The sequence below is a fragment of the Pseudophryne corroboree genome, chromosome 1 (genome assembly GCF_028390025.1).
Source record: "Pseudophryne corroboree isolate aPseCor3 chromosome 1, aPseCor3.hap2, whole genome shotgun sequence".
In the NCBI taxonomy this organism is placed as follows: Eukaryota; Metazoa; Chordata; class Amphibia; order Anura; family Myobatrachidae; genus Pseudophryne; species Pseudophryne corroboree.
The window spans coordinates 838071329-838093317 of record NC_086444.1 but is presented as its reverse complement, the minus strand read 5'-3'; the positions used below and the strand labels follow the sequence as shown (position 1 = coordinate 838093317).

The 21989-nt window shown below is 46.1% G+C and overlaps 1 protein-coding gene across 9 annotated transcripts in view; it reads right to left on the bottom strand.

Moving 5' to 3' along the window:
- The window catches only part of WDFY3 (WD repeat and FYVE domain containing 3), a 462687-nt gene that overhangs the window by 314721 nt on the left and 125977 nt on the right, over positions 1–21989 (bottom strand). For all 9 annotated transcript variants that reach the window (XM_063919895.1, XM_063919894.1, XM_063919893.1 and 6 more), the window contains one exon: positions 19433–19565. The gene's annotated coding sequence lies outside the window, so the exon portion shown is untranslated. The remainder of the gene's footprint in view (positions 1–19432; positions 19566–21989) is intronic.

The following is a 21989-nucleotide window of genomic DNA, read 5'->3' as shown; positions in this document are numbered from 1 at the left end:
CCTAAATTAGTTGGCATCAGTGGAATAAGAGAATGCACACATCTCGAATAATGTATTTTTAAATCTAAAAGTCACATTATAATTTCTTGTTTGTTGTTGCTTTTTTTTTCATCATTGTTCCCTATTACACGATAAGTGCAATGGGGAACAATTATTTTCAATAGCTTGAAAATAAAGTACACAGCAATTCTAAATGCAATTCTAAATGTCTCGGTACAACTCTAACACAAGACACTGTTAAGCAGTGCCGTAACTAGGTGTGTGCCGATGGTGCCTTGCCCACAGCGCACATACACTGAAGGCGCACCATCGGCAACACCACCCCTCCCCCCAAACCGCCCCCCCCCCCCTTCCGCGCTCAGCCAGCTCCAGGGATCGGGCATCTGAAAGGGAAAGTGCGCGCTGCCACAGGCAGTCAGCTGGGATGTTGGATCCGTCTTCCAGCGAGGAGGAGTCGGGCGAGTTACTGGAAGAGGAGCGTCGGGATCCCAGAGACACTGCTGTCCGCTCCACCCTAGTGAGACCCCCCAGCCCCAGCCCGTCTGTCTGCAGTGAGGGAGAGAGGGGCAGGAACGGGTGCAGCGGGAGGAGAGGGTGCGGAAGAACCGGCTGTAGCTTTGCGTCTTCAAGCAGCACACCAACATGACATGGAGGCAACAAAAGGTGAGCGGGCACCGGCGGCGGGATGCTCTCTGCACGGGCGGGTGGCAACTTCTCCCCACTTGCACATCCAGCGGCTCGAACGTGTCCCTGCCTGGTGTGCTGTGGCAGAGAGGGTAGCATACAGGTAGCTGTGGGCACTGCAGCATGTAATATATAAGGTGTCCCTGCCTGCCGTAATGTGTAATAAGGGGACGCTGCCTACCATAATGTGTAAAAAGGGGACGCTGCCTGCCATAATGTGTAAAAGGGGCTCTACCTGGTGTAGTGGCGCTACTGTGCACCGTAGTATGAATTGGTATTATTTTGTGGCCACACCCTTCCCCGTGAAGCCATGCCCCTATATATTATTTGCGCGCCTGCGGCACGCACTGCCCGTCTTGCATGGAGGCGGCGCCAATGCCATTTCTTGCACATAGCGCTAAAATGCCTAGTTACGGCACTGCAGTTAAGTATTTAATATAATTGTTTTAATTTCACTGCAAATTAGTACAAAGCAGAAGAAAAGTGCATAAAAATGTGCCCTTCTGAGTACAGGAGTCTATTTACAACACACCATGCACTAAAGGCAATGGGGAGACTAGCCACACACAGACTACCAGGACTGCTTACTGTACTGCAACCATCTTGCAGTTCTCTAACACTAGGGCTGTGTAAACAAGAGACAATATGACAAAGTCCCTCTGTGATTTTAAGTTCACTTGAGATTTCCTACATGCCAAAATAAAAAATTAAGTCCCTGGAAATGTTCATTTATTCAATGCTATCTTCCCTGCCTCAACCCTCCAAGGTCCTTCTCTAGCTACTTTTCAGAGCAGAGCAAGGGGTCTGTCATGTCACATTAGCATCTCTGTGATTGGGACAATGCACAGTTCTTTCTTGGGAAACATCCAAAGCTGTTGCTACTGGGGGGATGGGGGGGGGGGGGGGGGTTTTTGCACTGATCATTGAATAATTGTGGCATATTCCCCCAAAACACCAGTTTTCAGAGGTTACTCACAAATATTAAGGATACCCTAAAATTCAGTGATGGCTAACCTTGACACTCCAGCTGTTGTTGAACTACACATCCCAGCATGCCCTGCATCAGTTTTAGCATGGCCAAATAACAAAACTGTAGGGCATGCTGGGATATATAGTTCAACAACAGCTGTAGTGTCAAGGTTAGCCATCACTGCCCTAAATGTATGTCCGATATCTGCTCCTGTCCATCCATTTCCGACAGCAGCCACAGCGCATATAGGTTTCAGATCTACCAAGCTCTGCTGCTGCCCTGTAGGCTATGGACTACAGATCGCACAAAACACAGTCCCTGGCAATGGCTATCACACATGTGTGGTTATGTGTGGGGGAATATTAATATCTTATTGCCTTAAAAAACAGAAATAAGACATTCTAATTATCAGATTTAAAACACGATAATTAGTAAGTATGTCCATTGGAGTCTTTTGTGGTTGTTTGCAGATTCTAATGTGCTTTTCTCATACGTCCTAGAGCAGGGCTGGCCAAACCGGTCCTCGAGATCTACCAACAGTTCATGTTTTCCAGGCCTCCTGGAGAGCTGTAGAATTGTCAGTTAGGAATGAATGCAGCACATCTTAATTAGTAATGACTACACCTGTGCACCAGCTAGGTGGTCTGAAAAATGTGAACTGTTGGTAGATCTCGAGGACTGGTTTGGCCAGCCCTGTCCTAGAGGATGCTGGGGACTCCGTAAGGACCATGGGGTATAGACGGATCCGCAGGAGCTTGGGCACACTATAAAGACTTAAACTGGGTGTGAACTGGCTCCTCCCTCTATGCCCCTCCTCCAGACCTCAGTTAGACTTTGTGCCCAGGAGTGATGGGTCACACACTAGGGGAGCTCTCCTGAGTTTCTCTAAAAGACTTTATGTTAGGTTTTTTATTTTCAGAGAGACCTGCTGGCTACAGGCTCCCTGCAGCGTGGGAGTGAGGGGGGAGAAGCAGACCTACTTCTTCTTAGTTCAAGGGCTCTGCTTCTCGGCTACTGGACACCATGAGCTCCAGAGGGTTCGATCACTTGGTGCGCCTAGCTGCTTGTTCCCGGAGCCGTGCCGTCAACCCCCTCACAGAGCCAGAAGAAAGAAGCCGGGTGAGTATTAGAAGAACAGAAGACTTCAGTGACGGCAGAAGACTTCAGTAACGGAGGTACAGCGGTCGCGCTGCGCTCCATGCTCCCACACAACGGCACTCACAGGGTGCAGGGCGCTGGAGAGGGAGCGCCCTGGGCGGCAGGTTACTGTAGTTTTATTAAGACTGGCTTTAAAAGCGTGTTCGGTGCCTGGGCACCTTGTCTCATTCCCCCGCCAGCATGTGAGAGCACGATACGCGCCATTGACCCCCCGCCGCCGGCTTCCACGGGTGCAGGGCACTGGGGGGAGCGCCCTGAGCAGCAAATTATATGTTCTTAGTTGAGGGCACAATAGCGCTGCCGGGGCTCCATGTCCCGGACCCCCGCCAGCGCGTGTTAGCGCACTGCGCGCCTTTTCTCCCCTGCCGCCGGCTTCCACGGGTGCAGGGCGCTGGGGGGGGAGCGCCCTGAGCAGCAAGTTACATGTGCTTTATTGAGGGCAAAAAGCGCTGCCGGGGCTCTGTGTCCCGGACCCCCGCCAGCGCGTGTTCGCGCACTGTGCGCCTTTTGTCCCCCGCCGCCGGCTTCCGTGGGTGCAGGGCGCCGGGGTGGGGGGCGCCCTGGGCAGTATATAGAATATGTAGATGTAAGCCCCGGCGCCGCACGCGATACCGCCAGTCGTAGCGGCGGCCGCGCCGGTGCTCCCACACACCAACGTTTGACTTGGGTGCAGGGCGCAGGGGGGGCGCCCTGAACGGCAGGTTTTCAATGCTATATAGTGTATCTACACTATATCTGAGTCCAGCCTGTATATTTATGATAAGGGGTTAGAGCGCGCCGGGAAGGGGCAGAGCTTAGCCCTTACACGGGAGTCAGCGCCATTTTCCTCAGATCCCAGCCAGGACTTGCTATATAGTAAGATGGAGGGGGGGGCACAGTGTTTTTAATGCTATATGCGTGTCATATAGCATTATGTTTGATAATGGACGCATAATCCTTGTTGTATTACATAAACTCACTGTTTCCCTGTGCGTTTACCCACTATCGGTTAGTCGACATATGTCGGCAGGTGTGAGGGTGTTGTCACGAGCTGCAGTGGGGATAACTGTCGGCTTCGCCGATGCATGGCGGTACTTGATTCGGAAGATTAAGTATTAGCAGATTGGTGTTTGTGTGCTTAAATCAGTAAACACGATGTGGAAGATACAGTTGTTTGTGGATGCCCTGTCGGCATCAACGGTATTTCCTGGGTAAAAAATTATCAGGCTGTTATTGCCTTGTACCTGTATATATATATATATATATATATATATGTATATTTATAGGTATATGTGGGGGAGTGTGATCAAAATTGTATTTGTTTGCTTCCCTCGGACCCCTCGGGGTTCCAAGATTTTTATTATTTTTTGCCCGCTTACTATTCCTTGCTGTCGACTTTTACTAAGTTTCTGTCGACCATAACGTTCCTGGTAGATCCACATCGGGGGCATGTCAGTACATGGTCATACACATTCACAACACATTACTGTCACTAGGGACCTGACAGCTGGACAATCCACTTGCGTATAGGTTATATCTATATGTGTATATATGTAGATATAGGTTTATATATGCATGGTTAGGATATATGTGTTTTATTGTGTATTACATGATGAATATCCATGAAGGCTGAAATAATGGTATTCTTATCATGTGCTGGTCGCTCTGTTGATTAAGCTCTAGATTGGCCGTGACGAGTTGGTGTTCGATCCTCTCAAAGAGTCCGAATATTATTCTCTTCACAACGCGGAGAGAAAATTATGGCAGTCAACTCCTGGTCGACGCAGAGCCCGGTCACAAAGGATCATACACTGGAAGCTAAGTGATATTTTATTTCTATACTTTGACCTTATTTGCATTGCCTGCACATGAGGGAATGTTGTATTCGGGTAGGCATCCGATAGGATTACCCTACACAGAGTGAGTAAGCTTGCCTATGTAGATTCTGCATTATATCATTGAAGCAGGCTGCCACGTGACAGCAGGAGGTGTGACCGGAAAAATCCTGAGGATGTCTCCGGCGGATGCTGCAGGAAGGTATACGGCTGTTTGGTGTGGCCTCTGTTCAGTCAATCTCAGCGGATACCACTGGTAAGTCTAACTTCGTGAGTTAGCCTCCTTCACAACGGTTGGTGACGCATGCTTTTGTGGGATGCAGTCGTTTTAACCGGTTCGATACCGTTCTTTTTTCCTTTTCTGTGCAGTCAGTGGAAGGTGAAGACGTAAGAGTTCTGCAGCCTTGCTAGGTTCGCAGTAGTGGATGTCGTTTTCTGTTTCCTCCACATCCACCGCTTGTCGCTGAGTCTATAGGGCTGGTCCCCGCTCCGGTGGGCACTCGGCTACTAATTTTCAGTTGGTCCAGGAATAGACTAGGACCTGTGGGCTTTTTTATAGAATCCAAAGGGGAACATTCTGAGTTACGGTTGTTTCCCCTTGCTGTTTTTCTAATAGTTCTTGCCATTCCACTCTGGAAGGGAAGGTAGTACGCAACGCCATACAGAGGTGTGTCGGGATCAGAACTTTGTCCGGTTGTCCCTGTATAAAGGTGCATATCGTTGTTTCTCTCTGACTGTTCTTCAACACAGGGATTGACTGTTGTTTCCAACGACACAGAGGTCGGAGGTGTTTTTCAGAGTAGATAATGACCGGATAAGGTTCGGTGTTTTTCCATGTGCAAAGAGGTCTGAAGGTTCAGAGTTGGATCGGCTTTACTGTGACACTTCATCTATGTGTTCCGTTACTAAACCGGTTGGGTGCGGCCTGAGAGGCTTTATTTTTGGTGAGCGGGTCTAATGCCAGAGTGGCTTTCAAGAGACCAGTTGGAAAGGTGATCCGGGTCTCACCTGCACACGCACATGAATATAATCCTAACGGCCAGGACATCGCTCCTGTGGTGTCTGCTCGGTTCTCTCCTTCTAGAGGGATGAAGGTTCGGGTTCCGGGTGTAGATCCTGGTGTCCGTGCATACAGATCTCCGAGACGAGGGAGCAGTACTTGCAAGGGACGTATTTCCTGGGGATAAGGTCAAGTTTGAACGCTTGTTTGCTATAAGCTTTCTTGAATTAAGAGTTAGTTTCGACAAACGTATTCTTCAGGTTCTGCCTGTGTCAGTTCTGCTAGACGACTTGTCAGCAGTGGCGTAAGTAAACCGCTATGGCAGAACAAGGAGCAAAGCGGCAATGGCTGAAGATGCACAGTTTTGCCGTTGGGTGGAAAGTCTGATAAACACTATATTAGCAGTCTTCGTTCCGGAGTTGAACGACGGAGAAATTGATTTCCTCTGCTGAATTTCTCCCATCCGGGAGAAATTCAGTCATCATCGAGAAGTTTTCAGAGACGTGACAGCTCTTTGAGGAATGTCGCAATTGGATATGTTGGCATCTCGCCTCAACGAGAGGCCTCAGGGATATTGTTCCAGGTCAAGGGGCGTTCAAGCTATAGCTGTGGACACCCTCGTGACACCGTGGGTGTTTTTAGTCGGCCTATGTGGCCTCTCCACTTTCACCTTTTCTGAAGGTGATAAACGTGAGATGAACAAAGGTTCAGGCGATCCTCTTGGATCCGGTCTAGCCAAGGTGGGTTTGCTATCCAGTTATTCATGACTTACTCATAGAAGATTCCTGCCCTCTTTCTCTACGTGAGGATCTGTTACAACAAGATCAGGGCGTGTTTCAAGACTTACCGCGGCTGCGTCTGACGTCGTGGCGGTTGAATGACATATCCTAAGCCGAAAGGATGTTCCCAGTGACGTTGTTTCCTCAATTCTTCAGGCTAAGAAAGAAGTAACGGCTACGTTTTACCTCCGTAGTTGGCGTAACTATGTGTTTTGGGTTGGGGCGTGGCTACGGCGGCTGAGGAGTAGGCAGCAGAGCTCGGGAGCTCCCCGGCCACCAAACTCCTGCAATTAATCCTGACCCCCTCTGGTGTCTCTGCCCGGCCGGAATCCTTCACCACAGGCTGTGGGCACCGGCGGGCACCTCATCGCGCACTCTCCGGGACTCGTGGAGCGGCATTTCCCGACTTCCGGCCCTGCGGCCTGCACCTCCTCCGGATCCCCGGCCTTGATTTCGGCGACCCGGACCGCGAGTCGCTCCGAGCTCGAACGGCGGGTTGCTGCTGCCGCCGGACGCCACGGAGAGTCTGGAAACAGGGGATAACATCTCCTCTGCCTGTCGGGCTGTGATCTGGGGCCCTGGTAGCCGGAGAGGATACAGGTACTCCTGGGGAAGGGGAAGAGGCACGGTGGCCATTTTAGAAGCTGCTTATAGGCTGCTGCCCACGCCTGGACATATGTAAAACCACCTGCTGGGATTCTCATGTGCCCTGTGAACTGTCCCTGCATTCTGGGACCTTTCTGCATGCTGCTCTCTCCCATTCCTAATCTCTTAACAAATGTGCTAGAATTACATCTGTGATTGGAGGCAGGGTCAGCTACTTCTACTGCACAGCTCTCCTATTATACCACACAGGAGCTGCATATGGATTGGAACTAATTACACTGCTGTACTGCACTAATATCCTACAGGGTGCTACACACCAATATCCGGATTTTCCTCGCGGAATTTGATACTTGATACTCCCTCATACAAATTGTTACTTGTACACAAGCCTGTGTCTCCTAAAAAAATTGATATTCTGAATTACGGACTGGGCACGATCGGTTCCCGCCGCGGCTTATACATACCCTCGCTGCTGCCGTCTTCTACTTATATTTCTATACTGCAACCCTGTACTGGGGTGAGTGTGACTGCTCCTGCCCAATATGGTTAAGGGCGGCCAGAGTGCGGCCGCGGCCAAACTAGAAAGATTTGCCAGACAATCCACTCCCCGGGTAACATCGGCTCCCTCTCAGGAAACCCCTCCGACGCACCCGACCTCCCCTTCTGAGTCTGCTGTCAGTTCCCCGGAGGCAGCGGAGGCGCCGTCTATTCAACAGGTGCTGGAGGCTATAGCTGGCAGTGAACAGCGTCTCTCCGATAAGATGGAGAAGGTGCAGTGCGATCTCTCCTTGCTCCGACAAGATGTCCAGCGAATCCGTGAGAGAGTGGGTGAGGCGGAGACACGGGTCTCCAACCTGGAAGATTTGTGTGGTCCCTTAAAGCAATCCGTATCCACGGTGACCCAGCAGGTTTCCTCTCTCCAGACCAAGCTTTTAGACATGGAAGGGCGATTGCGCAGAAATAATGTAAGATTTGTAGGCCTGCCTGAAAGAGAAGAGGGGTCGCAGCCGGAGGACTTCCTCGAATCCTGGCTTAAAGAGATATATGGCGCTGAGTCCTTTACGGCCCAATTCACGGTGGAACGTGCACACAGGATACCATCTCGGCCGCTACCTCCTGGTGCCCCTCCTCGCACCTTCATCGCCAAATTCCTGCATTATAAGGACCGTGACTCGGTCCTCCGCTTAGGTCGTACGAAGGGCCCGTTGGTCCGCAATGGAGTCAAGGTGTCGGCCTTTCCGGACTTTGCTGCAGACGTCCAGAGGGACCGAGCCCAGTTTATGCCTATTAAACGGCGTCTACGAGACCTCAACATTTCATACTCCATGCGGTTTCCTTCAAGGCTCCGGGTCGTGGCGGATGGGGAGACCATGTTTTTTAATTCCCCTAGAGAGGCGGCCCAATGGCTGGACAGATTTGCACCGGGTGCTCGGCAGCTAGCTCCGGACTGACCTCCTGCGTGAGGAGACTGGGGCCTAGATTGCCGGAGGGAACGATTATGGATCGGGGAGCCCCCCTCCTTTGCATTGGTGGCTCAAGACTTTTAAGACCAAGTGGTGTTGGTTAGAGAGGGTTAGAGGTTCAACTGAGAATCTAGGCCTTTTTAGCGCTTGGTAGTTTGGGTTGTTTGTTCGGGATATAAGTATGCCGGAGTTAGGGGTGGTATACGGGGAGGGGAAGGTTAGCTGGGAAGCTGCTAGTTGCGCCTTCTTTTGCTGTTTTTGTTTTTTTTTCTTTAGTTTGTTATTTTTCTTATCTATGTATTTTCTGAAGCAAGGATGCTTAATATTTCAGGTGAAGTGGCTTAGAACGCAGGGCCTACATACGTCATGTGCTGCCGTTGTTTATACTGTTGATTCTCAAGATGTATTTTGGGTGATGTCTATCCGGGGGACACATAGAGTTTACATGGGGTCATGCTCAACCTGAAATTTTTGGCGTGGAATGTCCGAGGTCTGAATAACAAAATCAAACGATCCTTGGTTCTGAATATGATTAAGAAATATGACCCGGATATTGCCTGCCTTAGTGAGACCCACTTGGAGGGACATAGATTATTGTCCTTAAGACGGGCCTGGGTGGGATGGGCTTATCATGCCTCTCACTCCTCCTTTTCTAGGGGTGTCTCAGTTCTGATTAAGAAAACAGTGCAATTTGAGCTGATATCGATTAAAACTGACCCATATGGAAGATTTGTATTTATGGAGTGCAAGCTGAGTTCCCAGCCCTATTACATTTTAGCGGTATATATCCCCCCTCCTTTTTCATATGCTGTGCTGCAACAGGCTCCTTCTTTCATTGCTCCATCTCCTACTACCCCCGTGATTTGCTTGGGCGATTTTAATAACATCCTAGATTTATCCTTAGACCGATGGCACCCCCCGGGGGTTGCGCTGGCAGGTGGTGGTCCTACCAAGTTTGCTGACTTCTTGAATAATTTGCAGTGGGTGGATGTGTGGAGGCTTCGTCACCCTGCGGCCCGTCAGTTTTCCTGTTTTTCCAGCACTCATGGCTCCTTCTCCAGGATTGACCTGATGTTGGTATCCCCCGCCCTCGTCCCTGGGATTATAGACATCCACTATGAGGCTAGAGGGGTCTCTGACCACTCCCCTCAGTTGATGACTTGCTGTGGAAAGTCAGAGGGGGCACTCCTACTGGAAGTTGCATCCCTCTTGGCTGGCCCAGCTAGGTGACTGCAGTGACCTGGAGACTCAGTGGGAGGGTTACTTTAACGACAATGTAGGGTCTGCTTCGGGCACAATAGTTTGGGACTCATTCAAGGCGTTCTTGAGAGGCTCATATATTGGACGTATAGCGGCCCATAAGATGTCCTCACGGGAAAGAGAACGGGTCCTTGAGGGTGATGCTAGGGAACTGGAGTCCCAATATTTATCTGATGGTGCCCCCGCGACAAAGGCACGCTGGCTAGTGGCTCAGTCGGCTTGGTTAGCCCACCTGTCTGATAAAAACTCTAAATCCCTCCTCTTTAAGACCACTAATATTTATATGCAGGCTGACAGGACGGGAGGCCTCCTGGCCCGTCTGATACATTTTGATCGTCCTGGGACTACGATCACCCAAATGTCCGGTGGAGATGGCTCCTTTGTTGACACCACACCGGACATTGCGCAGCTATTCCGATCTTATTACACTGAGGTTTATAGCTCAAGATTGACATGCTCTGCTTTAGATCTTTCACAATACCTGGGGGGTATTCCGCTGCCCACGCTATGCTCTGAGACTTGTGAGCTGCTGGAGGCACCTTTGACGCTTGAGGAGGTGACTGCGGCAATCGGTATGTCCCCTAATGGCAAGGCTCCGGGTTGTGACGGAATTCCCTCCGAGGTATACAAAAATCATGTTGATTTTTTTGGGCCCAGGCTTCATGCCCTATATCTGGATATATTTGCCAATAATGATCTTCCCCCTTCTATGTCAGAGGCAGTTATAATAGTGATCCCAAAGCCCGGTAAGGACCCTTGGTCTCCAGACTCATATAGACCGATATCCCTGATTCCCACCGATGCTAAGGTCCTGGCAAAGATTTTGGCAGTACGGCTTAACACAGTGATCGCCTCCCTTGTTCACCCGGACCAGACTGGCTTCATGCCAGGGAAGTCCACGTCTATCAACTTACGTAGACTGTATACCATTTTACAACTCCCACATGACTCCCCCTCTGACTCGGCTGTGGTCTCGTTAGATGCGGCCAAGGCCTTTGACAGCATTGAATGGGCCTATTTATGGGAGGTGATGACTCGTGTGGGCTTCGGACCCAACTTTATCAAATGGACTAAATTACTGTATCAACATCCGAGTGCCAGGATCTTGGTGAACGGTTATGTATCCCCCCCTTTTCACCTGTCCCGTGGTACTAGACAGGGCTGCCCCCTATCCCCCATGCTGTTTGCCTTGGCCATCGAGCCCCTGGCCTGCTTGATAAGATCACATCCAGATATTGTGGGAATTTGTACGGGTTCACGTGAGGATAGAATAGCTCTTTACGCAGATGACATGTTGTTGTTTTTGCGGGATTACACCAAGTCAATGCCCATTCTGCTGCGTGTGCTGGAGAGCTTTGGAGATTACTCGGGTCTTAGAATTAACTGGCCTAAATCATACATTATGCCAGTCATAGGCCCCCCCCCTACTGTTTCCAAAATCCCCCTGCCATTATGTTGGACGTTACAATTTAAATACCTCGGAATCCAAATAACTAACGACCCTTCTGATTTTGTCCCTCTGAATCTGGACCCGACCATGCAGTGGGTCATGGGCAAATCCAAGACTTGGTGTAAGCTTCCACTGACGGTGTCTGGCAGGGTTAACCTCATTAAAATGATTATACTGCCCAAACTCTTATACATTATTCTTCAGTCCCCGGTATATATTTATCCAATATTTTTTAGGAAATTAAATAGTGTTTTATCCTCACTGATTTGGGCTAACAGGCGACCTAGGATACAGCTGAAAACCCTCACCAGGCAGCGATCTGACGGTGGCCTGGCTCTGCCTAATTTTCAGATGTATTACTACACTGCTCAGCTGACTCATATCAGTGTATGGGCGCAAGACTATAGGGCTGACTCCTTACATTGTGAGTTTATTCGCTGCTACTTTCCCCACCTCTCTCCTGTGCAGGTGCTACTGAGTGGGAGCATGGCTCGGTTTCTTCCCCCTATCATTTACCAGGCCTTAAAGGTATGGCGGGCCCTGAGAGACCTCTTGAGGTACGATGGCCTGGACCCGGATACCCCACTCTGGTATTCTGACTGGCTCCCTGAATTACATACACTCGAGGGGCGGGAGGTATGGGCCCCTAGATCGGTGGTCTCTATTTCTCAACTCTACCTAGATAATAATTTCAAATCCTTTCAACAATTGAGAGAAGAGTTTGACCTACCTAACTCTTATTTCTTCAGATATCTCCAGCTTCGTCACGCCCTCCAGTCCCAATTTGCTGAATCCTCCCCACGAATCCTCCCATTCCCCATCAAGACCTTTGTGGCTACTTTGGGTCGGGCTAAGATGGTCTCCCTTGCGTATGGATATCTTCTTACCAAGCTCCATACGGACCCTTTGACACGTCTCCGTGGAAAGTGGGAGGAGGATATGGGTTTAATAACAGAGGAGGACTGGGTCCTTGCTCTGGAATACCCCGCCAAAGTTACCAAATCTCTCAGATATCAGCAAATTCAATTCTTCATTTTACACAGAACATATATGACTCCAGATAGGTTGGCTGCTTTTGGGACGGGCGGATCTGGCCTTTGTCCTAAATGCGGGGGGGCGGTGGGAACATTCTGGCATCTGGTGTGGGATTGCCCGAGGTTGAGGGTGTTCTGGTTGGGGGTCAGGTCAATTCTGGAGAGTACGGGAGTGACTGGCGGATTGCTTACCCCACAGTTCTGTATTTTGGGGATGGGATGCTCAACTTCTCTTTATGCTCGCAGTGTATGTGCCTTGGCTAAGGTTTGCATTGCGAGGCTGTGGATGGCCCCTAGCAGCCCTTTAATATCTGCGCTTAAGACCTTAATCAATGACACAATAACTAAGGAAAGATACATATATATGAAACAAAATGCATCAGCCAAATTTGAAAAGGTTTGGTCTCCATGGCTAGACTCCCCCCATTCTCACCTGGTTCCCCAATATAGTGGGCACTGAAGTACTAACATATCAAAAACTTGATGCTTACTGTAATTTACTTGAGATGTTTGGCGGTTGGGCCCTGCGTGTTCGCCTATATATATGCATGACTACTGTGGTCCTGAATCTGATGATTTATTCTCACTTTGCTTCTCTCTTTTGTTATTTTTCTTACTGTTTAGGTTAAGGGTATAAATATAAAAGTTAATGGAGACTAATATTTTTGGGTTACGGATTTTGCAGTTCATAATGGTCCGAATAATAGAAAATCCTTGTTTATTCACTTATTGACTTGGCCTGATACTCCACTGCTGAAAACTTTGCTCACAAATGTGGCTTTGATTCAAAATAATTTGATGTACTGTTTGTGATATGATGATGCTTTGCAATGTCTGTACCTTTTTCTCCAGAGTACTGAATAAAAATTACTTTATTAAAAAACTATGTGTTTTGGTGTATCCAGGAAGGCTCCTATGGAAGGCTTTCAGTTAGGTCGTTCTTATCCATACGTTACAAACCGGTGTGGATGCAAGCCTAAAGTTGGGCTCCATTTCAGTGCAGTGTGGACTAATAATTTCTTTACAAAAATTTCTCTCTTGGAAAGTGGTCATGCGCTTGGCTTTGACATCCGCAAGGCGGGTGTCGGAAGTAGTGGTTTTGTCTCACAAGAGCCTTGTTTGATCTTTCATGTGGATAGAGAGGAATAGAGAACTCGGTTAGTAGTTCTGCCAAGAGTGGTTTCTGGGTTTCGCAGAAATCGGTCTATTTTGATGCCGGTGGTTACTTAGGCATTAGCTGATTCAAATTCTATCGATGTAGCCAGGAATTTGAATATTTAGGTTGCCAATTTGGCTCAGTTTGGAGAAACAGGCTCTGTTTGTCTGGTATGTTGCCAGCATGGTTTGGGTGACTGTGTTATGCAGTCTGTTACATGCTAGACCTAGGATGCTATCTGGCATGTTCGTTCTACGTCTGATTCGGTGGAGGCCCGTTCTACTGGGAAGATGGGCTCTTCTTGGGTGGATGCAAAATTCTACAAGTTTGATACCCTGGCTGATGAGGACCTCATGTTTGCTCATTCGGTGCTGCAGAGTCATCCACACTCTCCCGCCCGTTTGGGAGCTTTGGTATAATCCCCATGGTCCTTACGGAGTCCCCAGCATCCTCTAGGACGTATGAGAAAATAGGATTTTGGCACCTACCGGTAAATCCTTTTCTCTTAGTCCGTAGAGGATGCTGGGCGCCCGTCCCAGTGCGTACTGTGTCTGCAGTTATGGTTTTTGGTTACACTCTAGTGGTGTTTCTTCTCTGTCAGACTGTTGCTGACGTTGTTCATGCCATGGCATGCGGTGTCTTCTTATTGGTTGTGTTGGCACACAGGTTGTGTTACTTATTCTCTCAGCATGTGGCTGTGTATTTTTCATGCCGTAGGCTGGTTTTCTACTGAATGCCACGTTCTGCGGTATGTTCGTGGTGTGAGCTGGTATGTCACTCACCGTGTTTATAAATTCTTTCCTCGAAATGTCCATCTCTCCTGGGCACAGTTTCCTAACTGAGGTCTGGAGGAGGGGCATAGAGGGAGGAGCCAGTTCACACCCAGTTTAAGTCCTTATAGTGTGCCCAAGCTCCTGCGGATCCGTCTATACCCCATGGTCCTTACGGAGTCCCCAGCATCTTCTACGGACTAAGAGAAAAGGATTTACCGGTAGGTACCAAAATGCTCTTTTTTCTACACCCTCCTCCAACCTCACAGGATAATCTCCAGGGTGTAAAGGAGGGGCTCCAATGTATAGAGCGTTAAAAGATAGGCAGTCATTAGGTCGACACCATATGGTCGACAGACAAAAGGTCAACATGGTCAAAAGGTTGAAACATGTTATTTAGGTTTTTCCAATGCATTTACAACTTTTGCTCCATTTACTATCCATGTCACAAACTAATTCCTTTAGTACCTTTGTGCCGAGCGAAGAGTGTTACCGAGCCCTAAGCGAGGGCTGCGAAGTGAGCCCGCGAGGAGACTCATTTCAACAAAATTGAGTTAAAAAAAAAACTAATTTTAAAAACACAATTTTTTTGTGCCGACATTTTGACTGTTGACATTTTGACCCTGTCGACCTAATGACTAACTTCTATACCACACCCGTCAAGGAGGAAGTTAAAGTACTCCATATTATGGATGCGGTATATGATGTCAATGCTCAGAGTGTCAACATTCACAATGTCGACACTCAGACTGTCGACAGTGTCACAATGCCAACATTTACAGACATACTGTTGACAAGATGATCAGCAAAGAAGGCTGATGCCTGAGGAACAGAGCAGGCAGAAAATGACTTTCCCTTCCATCAGAGAGTAAAAATAATGGTCTGCATTGAGTAGCGGGCAGATAAACTTGTTGTGAAGTTATCTTCAGGAGGATAGTTCTACTTCCCTGTCTGTATACCCCAGGATTCTATGGGGTAAATTTACTAAGATGAGAGTTCTATTTAAGATGGGATGCTGCCCATAGCAACCAATCCGTTTCCAGGTATTATATTCTAGAAGGTGCTAGATATATTAGAAGTAAAATCTGATTGGTTGCTATGGGCAAATTCCCATCTTAAACAGAACTCCCATCTTAGTAAATTTACCTCCATCTGTCGCTTTCCACTCCTTGGAAGGTATGCAGATTAATTCTATTACAGTGCAGTAACTATTGTGAGTGTGACTATTACTCTAACTGCTGCCTAATACAGGGAATTACCTGTATTAGTGGGCAACCTACTGGGCATTATTCAAACAAATAAGATTGTTATAGGGCTTTGCTTTTACAGATTATCATTATAGCTACTAAAGGGCATTAACAATGTGACATTAGAATTTACTTTATATCTTTATTTATATCTTGATTAATTACACTGTCAAAGTACTTTTTTTTTTTTTTAATTGATAGGAACTTGTATAGGATTAATTAGAAGATGTAGTAATTCATTTTCATTTTAAAAATGGGACAAAGTATAAATGAACTATTGGTATGTACCTCAGTATTTAATGGTACCACTACTAATCCCCACCAGGTCTGACAGAGCGCCATGAATTCTAATCCGACGTGAGGAAAATGATAAAGCACTATAATCCTGTGGAGACAATGAGGACACAAGTCCAGATGCGATAGGACCCAGTGCATAAACAACCAGTCAACCTTGTCAAAAGCCTCAGTGGAAAGTAGGATTACTGGGACAGGACTACTGGAAGCCAGGTGTATAAAGGTGGTATTAACCTGGGCTTCCCTACTAGGGACAGATCCCACCTGGTCAGAATACATGACAGTAAGGGGTAAAATTTTAAGGCGATTGGCAAAAAGTTTACCAAATAGTTTAATATCCATAACAAGAATTTTTTAATAACTATGGGTGGAAGTTTTACTTTTCATAAAAACACTGTAGATATATCAAACACAGCATATCACAAACCCAAACAATAATTTCTAGAAGATTTTTCTGCCTGGCTCCTACACTACTTCTTCCTCTGACATCTCCTCCATCATCATGGGCAACTACAATATCGCTTTTGACAGTCCACAATCTGTTCATGCCTCCAAACTCCTCTCTTGGCCTCACCCAATGGTCTGACTTCTCTACTCATCAGAAGGGCCACTACCTTGATCTTGTATTCACCAGGCTCTGCTCAGTTTCTGAATTCATTAACATTCCTTTCATTCTCTCTGATCACAACCTGATCACCTCAATCTCTTCCATTACTCTAAACTCTATGACACTAAAACCAAGCAAGCTTCCTCTAACTAGCAGAAATACTAACAATATAAATTTTCAACAACTTTCCACCTCTCTGCAACAGCTGCTCTCACCAATTTCTACATTTACCTCACCTAAGGTTGCTGTATCCCACCTGCACCAGACTCTAGAGAGTGCCCTTGATGAAGTGGCTCCAGCTACCAATCACACTCCACGTAGGCTTAGATGCCAACCGTGGCACTCTAAATCAACAAGACACCTACAAAAACTGTCACACACAGTAGAACGTCAGTGGTGTTAATCTCGTAATCCAAGTGATTTTCTCACATATAAAACTACCTACCACTCCTATCATCAGGCCCTGGACACTGCCAAACAAACACATTTCCAATCTCGACTTTTTAATAAATTTAAATCACTTCTTTACTCTCCCTCACCTCCCATACTAGCTACTATCCGTGCACAAGAACTTGCTTCCTATTTCAAGGATACGATTGATAGGGTTACGGTCGTTAGGTCGACACTCATTAGGTCGACCACTGAAGATCGACAATGCCATTAGGTCGACATGCATTAGGTCAACAGGTCGACATGAGGTTTTCACTTTTTTTTTTCTTTTTTCATTTTTTGGCTTTTCTTCATCCTTAACGATCCACAGGGACTACGATTGGAACAGTAATCTGGCGAGCGAAGCGAGCCATGCGAGGGGACACAGTGCACTAATTTGGGTTCCCCGTCACTTTACGGAGAAAACAACACAAAAAAACTCATGTCGACCTTTTGACCTGTCGCCCTAATGCATGTCGACCTAATGGCAATGTCGACCTTCAGTGGTCAACCTAATGAGTGTCAATCTAAATTGGGTCGACCCAACGACCCATACCCGATTGATAAAATACCAGATGAAATGGTATGCTGTAAATCAGCCAGTAACCTGCTCAATTCCCTACCTGAACCCTCTGGTACTTTCTCTTCATTTGATCCGACAAGTGAAGATGGAAGTATCAACACTCTTTTCATCCTCCTACTCTACTACCGCTCCTCTTGATCCTATACCCTCACAAGTCAGTAAATCTTTGTCTCCTGTGCTTATCCCAACCTTAACTAAAATCTCTCTCTATTGGTATCTTTCTGTCCCTGTTTTAGCATGCAGTGATTACTCCCATTCTGAAAAAACACAATTCTGACCCAAACACTCTAACTACTGTCCCATCTCTCAGCTCCCATGTCTCTCCAAGCTACTTGAGAGACTTGCCTACACTCACCTTACACACCTTCTTAACTCCCACAATTTACTGGACACTCTTCAGTCAAGCATTCATGCCCAACACTCCACAGAGATGTCATTGACTAAAGTAGTGAACGATCTGGTCACTGCTAGATCGGAAGGCAATTACACACTTCTTATTCTTCTAGATCTCTCTGCTGCTTTTGACACTGTTGACCACTCTCTTCTCATACAAACACTAAAATCCCTGTTTCTTCAGGAACAAGCCCTTACTTGGTTCCTATCCTATCTATCTAATCGCTCTTTCAGTGTTCACATCTCTGATTCTACCTACTCTTTTCTACCTCTCAGTTGGCGTACCGCAAGGCTCAGTCTTAGGTCCTCTACTTTTCTCAATTTATACATCATCTCTTTGTAAACTAATCAGCCTTGCATAACTGTACCCTGTGAGAAAGCATACATTTATAATGTGCATAATACTTGCATAGCTTTACCCAGACGTGGATAACCAGATCTACACTAAAAAGGTCTACAGTCAATAGATCGACTACTAATGGTGGACATGCAACAGGTCGAAAGGGTCAAAAGGTCGACATGAAAATGGTGTTTTGTCACTTTTCTGCCACAAAAAAAGCCCCACAAGTGTACTGCTTTGCTCGCCATTCTTCGGGCAGGTTACTATTTCCAATCGTAGTCCACGTGCATGGTAAAATATGAAAAAAGTTGAAAAATAAAAAAAGTGTGTCAACAATTGTCATGTCGACCTTTTGAACTGTCTACCTTTTACATGTCGACCATCAGTGGTCAACCTTTTGACTGTAGACTTTTTTTGTGTAGATCAATAGACCGGGTACCGCTTTAACCAGTGAGCAAGCATACATTTATAATATACATAATCCTTGCATAGCTTTATCCAATAAGCAAGCATTCATTTATAACGTGTATATAGTCCCATTTTAAAAGATCTGCTCATCCTACTTCACATACCCTCCAACATTTTACATGTAAAAACCGGTACAATTCCTAAAAGGGGGCGTGGCCACTGGTACCATGGCAACACCCCTTTTCCTATACTTTCAATGGAAGTTTGGAGAGCCAAAAATCGATACAGACAATAAAAATAAAAAGGTACTGTACCTGCCAAAAAGGTACAGTTGGAGGGTATGTACTTCATAATGTTATATAACCTGAAGTCCTCTGTAAGTTTTCTGGACACTGAAGGTGAGTAAAACGTGTGTATGACCGTATTCATCCACCTACTGCATTCACAGAACATGGTTGCTGGGTGAAATGCAATATTCTCCTGATGTGAAGCAGCAGATGACTTCCTTCCTCTATAAAGCACAGCTACGCTGTGTGAGGCAATTCCATTCCATACGCCCAAACACATACTTGTGTCAGGTCAGAGCCCACACAGTAGCTTCCTTGTCGTCTCTCTGTGCCAGCAATACGATACAACAGCTGATCTGAAGCACCATAGCAATGGCTGGTGAATACACGGAGTCTCTGCCAGACAAAGACTGAACTTGAGAACAAGAACAAACACATTTTGCCCACTATAAGCATCAAAATGTGCATGTAGATACTCCTCATTAATCAGTTTAAAAAATGCCCATTAACTTTGAGTCCATAATATAAGTGAACTACATAATCATCAGCGCAGTCTGTCTGAATCAAAAGACTGAACACCCTAGTTTAAGCACTAATGCAGTAAGCATTTTCCCAAAATTTTTAAAACACAATATCTATAGTACAGTAAGCACGATAGAAAAAAAATTAAATAAAAAAATAACTATTATATATGTATTACCTTTTAATTCTTCTCCTCATCAAAGCTATAGGTTGCAGGAGTCTTTTTTTCTTCGGAGACTACTATGTTTCCTACTGAACTTGGGTTCCCATCTACTCTCCATAGAACATCATTGCCATTAGAAAGGAGTCACCTGCAAAGGACAAACAGAAAGTTGAAATAGATAGCAAAAAAAAAAAAAAAAAAGAACTGGTTTTAAAAGAAAAGTTAAGAGTATATTTAGTATATTAATCAATCAGCATGTATTTCTGACACTCACTTTAAAGAAAATGAGATTCAGCATTTTAATGTGCCCCCAGAATAAACATTAGCATGCAAATTAGATGTGGTCTCAAAACAATACATTAATTAGGCGTAGGAAGTGGTAATTGCCAAAGGAAAGGTAAAATAGTTTTTCTTTATCCTTGGAAATGTAAGTGTAGGTGTGTGTAAATGTGTTCACATTCTGTTCTGATTTAGTATGCAACTCAACAAAATCTAAAAACACATTAATGTAATTATCTAGTACAGTGGTTCTAAAACTCGGTCCTCAGGACCCCACACAGTGCATGTTTTGCAGGTAACCCAGCAGGTGCACAGGTGTATTAATTACTCACTAACACATTTTAAAAGGTCCACAGGTGGAGCTAATTATTTCACTTGTGATTCTGTGAGGAGACCTGCAAAACATGCACTGTGTGGGGTCCTGAGGACCGAGTTTGAGAACCTGTGATCTAGTACAATAACAAGGTGAATAATGCAGTTAATCACTCCTCGCTGTGTGGTGAATGGAACGGGATGTAGTTACCTAATCGGGCCGGGATCCTGGCCGCCGATAAATCGATACACACCCGAATGGAACTGCAGTAGCCATTGCAAAATGTACACACCGTCTCATAGCTAAACTGCAGAGAGAACGCATTTAAACTACAGTATTCTGTTTTACTAGATGTTGATGATGTACGAGTACATGCCTAACTAAGTTTCATCCAGGTAATGAAAAGCTAAAGATTGAAAACTCTGTCACACAGGTGCTTTTTCTTGCAACTCTGTCCCAACTTAAGAAGCGCACATGCTTAATTATTTATGTTGCAGCTGGAAAAACATGTAGCTTTAACTCTCACAGCTTATAAAGAAACATTGAAAATACTCTGTGAGAAAAGTGCTGCTTAAATATAACGTTTCAATAGGAGGGCTTTTGTGTTGAGAGCTTTTGACACTTATACAAAACAATGCAGTCAGCATTTAAAAAAAAAAACCCCACTCAAAAGATTTTAAAGCGCTCATGTGATATACCCTATTATATACTCCACGCTTTACTCATAGAAAGAAATTCTTTTCACTTGAAGTGAATGTTATACTAAAAGTGCCTGTGTGACTATCCTAAAACAGCAAACCACAAAACAAGGTGATCAAATAGGGAATGCTGGAATAGCATGAAAACAACTTCGATTACTGTTATATAATATTTTATACTTCAACTATGAAATTATAACACCAAGAGTGATAAAGTACCAGTCAATCAGCTCCTAACTCGTGTTACAGGCTGGGTTTGAAAAAATGACCGTTATGAGCTGATTGTTTAGTACTTTATCACCATGCAATTTATCACTCTCCAAGGCTTGATAAATCTTGGCCTAGATGCATTATACCCCTTTCAGACATGAGACCTGGAAAATATATGGGTACGACACAGATCTGTCAACCCAGGAATTTCCTGGGTCTCAGTCCAAGGACCCCATTCACACTACACCAAAACCCCGGGAAATTCCCAGGTCAGATGTGTTCACACTGAACCCGCGTCTGCTCTGGAATTTGGTGTGTATTTAAAGTGGACAATTTCATATTATGCAGCCACTGATATTTGTTAATGGCAAATGTGTGGTTTTAATTTACTATTGAAATACATTTTGCTTTAAAAGTTGTGCTACTTTCTAAGTAATTCTTTTTATTTATTCTTAAAAAGGTGCCACCACTTACAATTCCCCTTCCACACCCAGCTATCAGCCAGTATTACCATTCCTCAATTTCAGGTATGCCCTTTTCGTATGTGAGCTTCCTGTAAAGTGTACAGCATTTGTATAGTTTTCTGTGTAATAGTCTAAACTTAGCTGGGTTATGTTATAGCCATTCGCTGTACAATCAATCAGATACTTTTCTTCTAACCTAGGTCTAAAAACTTGGGTTGGATGCATTCACACTCGAGGCGACCCAGGTCACACCAAGGAAAAATCCTGTACCCCTTTCAGACTGCCTGAGGCGGGTCACACACGGGAGCTCCCAGCGTGCGACCCGCCTCAGGCTCTCCGCAGCCGCTGACTGCAACCCGGCATATTGCCGGGATGGTGACTTCAACGGTGATGCGGCGGGGGCAGCGTTTGAAGATCAAATGATCTCCAAGCGCCGCCAGTACACAGAGAGTGAACGGGAAACGGGTCACATCGACCCGGCACCCATTCACACCGCACAGTGAGCCCGCTTGAAGACGTGTTCAACCCTGCTCACGACCAGGGTTGAAATACCGAATCACTCGACCCAGTATTTCAACCCTTGCACCTTTCAGACCGCACAGTTATGC